Consider the following 8,031-nt stretch of genomic DNA (forward strand, 5'->3'; position numbering starts at 1 on the left):
GAGACCCTCTATGCTCAACTCTTGGCTGTCCGCAAACTGAGCACACTGGCTAATCTATTAGAGAGCCTTATTTAGTAACACACTCATCATTTATAATCAGCAGATCCTGAGCATAATTATATTCAGCCTCTGAAGGAAAGGCACAAGTTACAACCTGTAAAGAGAACCATGAAGGGCTTCAGTTATGAAAGGGGCAACCTAAGGTCACCAGAAGAGTAATTTCAGGCTTATTCACATAGGACATCCAGGTCTTAGCTATGTTCAAAGCTGAATTCAGTATCATGTGATCTATGTACACAGTTATACTTAAGCTCAGAAGTGTTCAGCACTAAATGTAATGCTTTGCTGGTTATTAAAATTATGAATCACGCTCTTTATTAGACAGAGACTCACAATATATCCCAGGCTCAGCAATCCTCCTGCCTCTGTCTTCCAGGTGCTAGGATTATTGGCATGGACATCCATTATGAATCAGTTTTGAGCAAGGGATCCTTAGTTTTCACTTTGAACTATACCTCCTGTGGTGGTTTGATTCAGGTGTCCCCCATAAACCTAGGTGTTCTGAATGCTAGCTCCCCAGCTGATGGATATTTGGGAATTAATGCCTCCTGAAGGGAGTGTATTGTTGGGGGCGGGCTTATGGGCTTTATAGCCAGTTTCCCCATGCCAGTGTTTGGCACACCCTCCTGTTGCTGTGGTCCATCTTATGTTGGCCAGGGGGTGATGTCCACCTTCTGCACATGCCATCGATTTCCCCTGCCATCGTGAATCCTCCCCTCGAGCCTGTAAGCCAAAATAAAACTCTTTTTCCCAGAAGCTGTTCTTGGTTAGGTGATTTCTACCAGCAATGCGAACCGGACTGCAACAGTAAAGTGGTACCGAGGAGTGGGATTGCTGCTAGACACCTGACTGTGTGGCTTTGGCCTTTTGGAGCTGATTTTCAAGAGGAATGTGGGAGGATTTGAAACCTTGGCCTAAGAGATGCCTTGCAGTGCTGTAAGTACAGCTTAATGGACTATTCTGGTCTGAGCTCCAAGACCTGAATGCAGTAAGAACTATGGACTGTGAGGTTTGGCTTATGAGGGTGAGAAAGAGCTGTGTCTGGACTGGGCTAGCAGTTTGTGTGAGAAGCTTGCTCTTGTGCCTGTGTCCTGAGAAGTTGTGCAGGGTTGCTTTGCGTAGAAATGAATTGGTGTGAGCAGAGGGATATGGCACAGAAAGAAAAATCTTTGGGTGAACTCTTGCCCATTCAGCTGCAACTGAGAGATTACAACCTTTGAGACTGGGCTAGCTGACCTGCGCTGGGGCAACAAGAAGAATGTCAACTCTTTTGAAGGGGCCTGAGTGCTCAAGGAGTGTCTTGTTCTTCAACGTCTGCTTTATTCCCCCCTGGATTAACAAATTGGCACCCTACCTGGTATTGTGGAGTATAAGAAATGCTGGAAAGAGGGTCATTGAGTTTGCAACACGGTCTTGTGTTTTGGAAATGGCCATGGGCAGTGTGAAGCAGGTTTGTTGGTTGCCTGCATAGAGACCCCATGGAGCCATGAGGATGAACCGTGGCTTGCAGTGGAGCCCCAGTGGAGATGCTGGGACCATGAGATGGCTGCCGAGGAGCTGCCGGCCCCGATGAAGTTTTCCAGGACTGTGAGTAGCCTAGCTGGAGGGACGGAATTGGAATGCCAGAGACTTGTTGCTGGTTAGAATTATCAGACTTGAAGATTTGTCACTGGCTAGAGTTGCTGGACTTGAAGCTACAGAGTTTGATATTTGCCCTGGTTGTTTTAAATCTTGTATTGGTTGAATGTTTCTTTGCTATGCCCAATGCCATCTATTGCAGTGTGAATATTTATTCTGTGCCATTATGGGTTTTTTGAGGTTATATTTTGGTATTATGGCTCAGTTAAAAGATCTTGAACTATGGGGATGTATGAACATCATTGAGATTGATAAAAAAAACTATGGGGACTTTTAAAGTTAGACTGAATACATCATGCATGGATATCAGTTTATGGGGGCCAGGGGCGGAATGTGGTGGTTTGATTCAGGTGTCCCCCATAAACCTAGGTGTTCTGAATGCTAGCTCCCCAGCTGATGGATATTTGGGAATTAATGCCTCCTGAAGGGAGTGTATTGTTGGGGGCGGGCTTATGGGCTTTATAGCCAGTTTCCCCATGCCAGTGTTTGGCACACCCTCCTGTTGCTGTGGTCCATCTTATGTTGGCCAGGGGGTGATGTCCACCTTCTGCTCATGCCATCGATTTCCCCTGCCATCGTGAAGCTTCCCCTCGAGCCTGTAAGCCAAAATAAAACTCTTTTTCCCAGAAGCTACTCTTGGTTGGGTGATTTCTACCAGCAATGCGAACTGGACTGCAACACCTCCCAAGTTATATAGTCCATGTCACCCATGACTCAACTGACTTGCCACAAACTCCTCTTGCCTAGTGTGGATTTGTTTCCAACAGGTGGCATTTTTATGAATACTCTGCAACATCTGGTTCATCTGATAGCATGTGACTTACTACTTTGTCCCTTCCTAAATGATCTTAAATGGGAGTGTAGATGTTTAACCTTTTTTTTTTTTTTTTGCAAATGCATATATGCATGTGGGCACATGTGGGTGAGGAGTGCATGTATATGTCTGTAAACATGTGTGTGAAGGTCAGAAGTTGATGTTGGGTGTCTTTTCACCTTGTTTTTTTGAGGCAGGGTTACTTGTTGAACCTGGAGCTGACCAGTAAGACTAGACTGGCTGTGCAAAGAGCCCCAAGGCTCTGCCTGTCTCTGCTTCCCCAGCATTGGATTACAGGCATGACTCATCACACTCAGGATTTATGTGAGTTCTGGGGATCTGACTTCAGGTCCCCAAGCTTAAACAGCAAGCACTTTACCAACAAAGCCATCACACAGCTCCATTTAAGCATTTTTATTTGTATTTCATACAACCATGTAAAGAATTCAGAATGGACATACTTAAGAGAAATGAAAGCATCCAGTGCTGAAGCAGTGATAGTCAAGGGGATGGCACACCTCCACTCTGTGCACAGCCTGCTGGTATCTCCATGACGTATTGCTGGCGAGAGAAGTTGGGTGCTTTTGCAATGTGAAAAGAGCAACTTGCTTTTTGTAAGGTAGGTGAAAAGTGACTTGGTATGGTTTGAGTATACTTCACAAGAGACAAATAGTAGACTTCTAAGAAGTCTGCACTTGTTTGGGTTCCCTAAGCTGTGGCCACAAGAATTACTTCAATGCGGTCAGATTTCACTCGTGAGAAATGCCCTAGAAAGAAGGGAAAAGGAAGGAAGCAGAATTTTTTTGTATTTAAGATCTTCAAGAAATAGAAGCTCTTTGAAGAGAAGAGAACTTAGAAATGTTGACACAGTAATTTAGAGCAGGGGTGGAAATCATGAAATCTTGTAATCTTTTGATTACATTCTATTACATAATTGCAAATGAATTCATTTCAAAAAGAATTTGAGAATTTCTATTAAATGGCATCCAGATAAGCTTCCACAGTTATTCATAGCAAAACTCCTTAAATAGTAAATTAGAAAGGTCACATCATGACAGTTTTGTACAAGCAAAAACTCCTCTGACACCCACACAGAGCTTTCTATCGAACAGTTGATAGGCACATAGGGGTTCATTTTCATATGTTACAGCTGCCTTTGAAGCCTGGAGCACGTGTAACCCATAGTCTCTGGAATACCTATCATCTACTGTTTATCATCTGACCCTCTAGCTGTGAGTCTTACTCAAAATGCAAACAAATCAGCCTCAGTGACATCATTTTGATTGGTGTAGATGAACTTTTGGACCTACAAAACCACACCCATTATTAAAGGGCTGTGTAATTATTGGTGCAACTTAGGAAATTCAGACTATATTTGGGCTCAATAGTTAGGGCTTATATTCTGTTTTTGTAATAAATAAAACCACTCAGCGTATTTTCTACTGATTTCTTGGTCTGACAAAAATCCCAATAGTGCTGGGCAGCAAAGTGGACATGAGCCTATAGGAGAGGAGGGTTTTGGAACGGGGATGGCTGCTTTGCTCCCTCAAGCATAGAAGGGGGAGGGCATTCAGGCACTAGAATCTCTCACCCAGCTCTGGGACTGGTCACATGGCTGCAGGTTCTGAAAGTTTGGATTTGTATGTGCTCAAGTTTGCTGAATCATATTAGCCGCCTATTTTGTGACTTGTAAAACTTCTAACACCTGTTTTCTATAGTCTTTTTTAGCTAAAAATCATGCTATTATTGATTTTGCTACATGATTACTAGAAATAAACCAAGTGATTATGGAAATAAATATTAAAAGCAGATTTGATAAATAAGTACAGAGGCATCTGGCTTAATTCTTTTTTTCATGTTTTTTTAAATTATTTATTTTTATTATTAGATATGGACATAATTTGTATGTAAACATGTTTGCAGTGGCTGGAAACCCTGGTGCACCCATTCATTCTCTCTCTCTCTCTCTTTACCTCTTTCTCTGTCAAATAAATAAATATTTTTTTTTAAAAAAAGGCTTGCACCACCATACCTTGGTTACTAAAAAAAAAAAAAAAAATTGTGCTGTGACTTGTATAATGTAAAGCAAACCTGTGGCTTAAAATTTACATAGCTTTATACATCTATACAAAAACTTTTTATGTACACCCAGTAGTTTATGTTTCTTCTTTTGTCTGATAGGCAATATGCTGGCATTTTTACAAGGTTGAAGGAGTCACATATTAAATGATGATGCAAAAACTCAGTAATTATGAATGACAATAGGATCTAGCAATTTAATTTTAATCACTAAAAATACTTGTAAATCTCGCCTGATACACACACACGTGTGTGTGTGTGTGCATGTGTGTGTGTGTGTATATGTATGTATGTATGTATACATATATGTTCTGGAAATAAAGAATATTTATTGGGGAAATATATTTCATTTCATTTTTTAGAGAAGTCCAGAGAATTCAATTTTTAGACCAATGTAAACACTAGTAAGAGTAGGTGAAGGAAGGGGGTTAAAATATGACTTAACATTTTCTTGTCTCTGTGAATAAAGAAAAGAACCATTTGCTCCTAGCTATTATACAGCATTAGGAACTTTTGATATTTTCATTTATGTTTTCTAAAGTATAAACTTGTCTTTAGAAGGTTTAAGCTAATGCCCACAAATGCCTACTTGAAAATATTTTCCTATTTATTACATTTCCCTTTCCCAGGCCTTTGGTAAACTTAAGAGGCCTCATTATACTATATGAAAGTAAAGTGATTCCAAAATGGAAAGGGACTGTTTTAAAGGCTGACTAACAACAACAGAAGAGTGAAATAATTAACTCATTAACTCATTCATTCATTCATGTAACAAACATTTATCAAACACTATGCAAAAATGACTCTAATCCTCTAGGAGTTCACAAACAAGTGGTGCAGAAAGGCGTGCATAAAATGATGCTAATGTTGAGTTGTAAATGCCATAAAAGAAAGCTGTGAACTGGAAATAGAGAAAGAAAATAGAGAAGAGGCAGCCACTAGCTCCATCTGAGTCTGTGTAAGAATGCCAAGTGGAAGCTTTCTAGAGCTGACCTAGAATGATTGAATGATGAGTAAAATTGTCCTGGCTCTAACAGTTGGATGGAGGAATAACAGGCCAAAAACAACTGAAAGGGCAGTCTTGATGCTGATCACAAAGGTCCTCAAATGTCACACTAAGGAGACAAGGCAGTACAGGTTTTGAGGCAAGTAATAATGTCTTTCAGTCCATGTTGAGAAAACTCATTTCATTACCTTGGATGATAGACAGTGGTGGGGAAAAACTAGCAGTGGGAAGAATCACAGCAAAGTTAAAACAGGAGCCAGGATAATTAAACCTACAGTATGGAAGTTCTGATGAGAAAGAGGCCAGGAGTTAGAGAACTTATTCTTACTTGTCTTTGCAACACTAGTAAAAGGGAGGGTCAGATCCTTCTAGCATCTTGTAGCTTGGTATCAAATAGGAGGCTTACATATGTCTAAGCCTTTATATAATTGACAAGAGTTTGTTATAAAAAATATTAAGTCTATGGCCCCAGTTTTTGCTGGATTCAAAAGTATCCATGGGAAACAGGTATTTTCACTTCTTCATTATACACCAAAGGTTTTTGTAGATAAGCAAATTACTTCAAAAAATGAATATAATTATATGTAAGTACAATGATTGTGATGGGGAGGAAATATGATGGAGAATGGAATTTCAAAGGGGAAAGTGTGGGGGGGAGGGAGGGAATTACCATGGGATTTTTTATAATCATGGAAAATGCTAATAAAAATTTTAAAAAATGAATATATTTACAACTAAAAACTTTTTCAAATGCCATCATGAGCAAATGTGTTCATAGTTCCTCTGTATCCTGGCCTTAGGAGTTGCATTCCTTTAGTATGGATATTTATTTGTAACTATGTGAGCACATTGATTCTATATGAAAAATGGAAATTATTTCTTCCTTTAAGATATTGGATCAATCAAAAGAATAAAATACACCCAGTTGCTCAAGATATTTTCTTCATAGTCATGTCGTAACAAGGATTGATCCAATTGTAAAAGGATTCACCTCTACATGGTAAAATAAATATAGGAAGCAAAATGAGAAAAGTCATAGGAGTACATCAGATAATGTTAACTAAGCTTAGAAAACAGTCAGAATTTTTAAAATTCTTTTTGTTTATGTTTATTTATTTATTTGAGAGTGACAGAGAGGGAAAGAGGCAGATAGAGAAAGTGGGAGAATGGGTGCATAAATTTCTTATAACACAGAGATTATTTTTATTGGGGGGGTCCCATATTGTTTGGATGTGAGTCACATTTTTACACACAATTGTTGGAAAGTGTTAGGAACAGATTTATAATTCAGTTACAACTTGCGTTTGATTCTTGACTTTGTAGCTTTAAGGAGCTGTATATTAATTGAAAGGGGCATCCCTTAAGCCTCTATGTCTATGATCATTGCTTCACTAAATGATTTTTATGATATATTTATTATGTTGATCCTCAGAAAGTTCAGACGGTGAAGGAAAACACTGCCTAGGATTATGTTCTCAATTTGGCTAGAAATCACAACCATGCAGCTCTCCAAGGAATCAGTGTCATAATCATCCATTCATTCATTCAACCAGTATTTATTGAGCACTTCCTCTCTTGTGGGCATTTTTCCTGGTGCTGGGCGCATAGTGGTAAATAAAACAGACAACGTTTTTGCTCTCATGGAGCTTTCTGTCACCTTTTGAGCTCATGCAGTATAATCAGTGCTGGGATGGGCTTAACTAGAGACAAAATGTTCCCAGGATGTGATAGACACTTAAATTTTGTATACATAGATGTGTCTGTAAGTGTGTGTTTATGGATGTGAGAGAGGCAGACACAGATACAGAAAGTTTGTGAGTGTGTGTGTGTGTGTGTGTGTGTGTGTGAGAGAGAGAGAGAGAGAGAGAGAGAGGAGTCAGCGGCAAAGAAAGTAGAGAGGTAAAGATATATTTATCTCAGTTATGCCTAAATACAATCAGTTCCTCTTAACCATCTACAAAAGGGAAGAAAAACAGGGCAGAAGAGGGAGGAAAAAGAAATGTGAAAGTCATGCCTCCTCCCTGAAGCCTTCCTTAATTTCTGAAAATAGGAAGTGACTCTTCAACAATGACAGCTCTAAATTGCAGATAATTTCTTCCAATTTATGATTAAACTCTTTCTTGACTCTTAAAAGAAAAATCTCACACAATGAAAAGTGACTTTCAGATAAATTGGGGAAAGAAATATTTGTTTGTTCTTTTTAAACCCTTCTACAAATAGATTTACCAGAATGCTAAGTAAAGACCGAAAAAAATATGCAGGCCATAGCCTAATGAAGTTCCATTTTATGTGAGTATTTATGCTCTTTTTAAATTCACCTTTGCCTTCTGTGCAATCAGCCTCATCCTGTAGTGCGCCAGAAAGATGCTGATTCCATACAAGTCACAGGGTAATTTACCCTTGTGACCTTCCTTGAGCTTTTATAAATCTCTCC

The sequence above is a fragment of the Jaculus jaculus genome, chromosome X (assembly GCF_020740685.1).
Source record: "Jaculus jaculus isolate mJacJac1 chromosome X, mJacJac1.mat.Y.cur, whole genome shotgun sequence".
Classification (NCBI taxonomy): Eukaryota; Metazoa; Chordata; class Mammalia; order Rodentia; family Dipodidae; genus Jaculus; species Jaculus jaculus.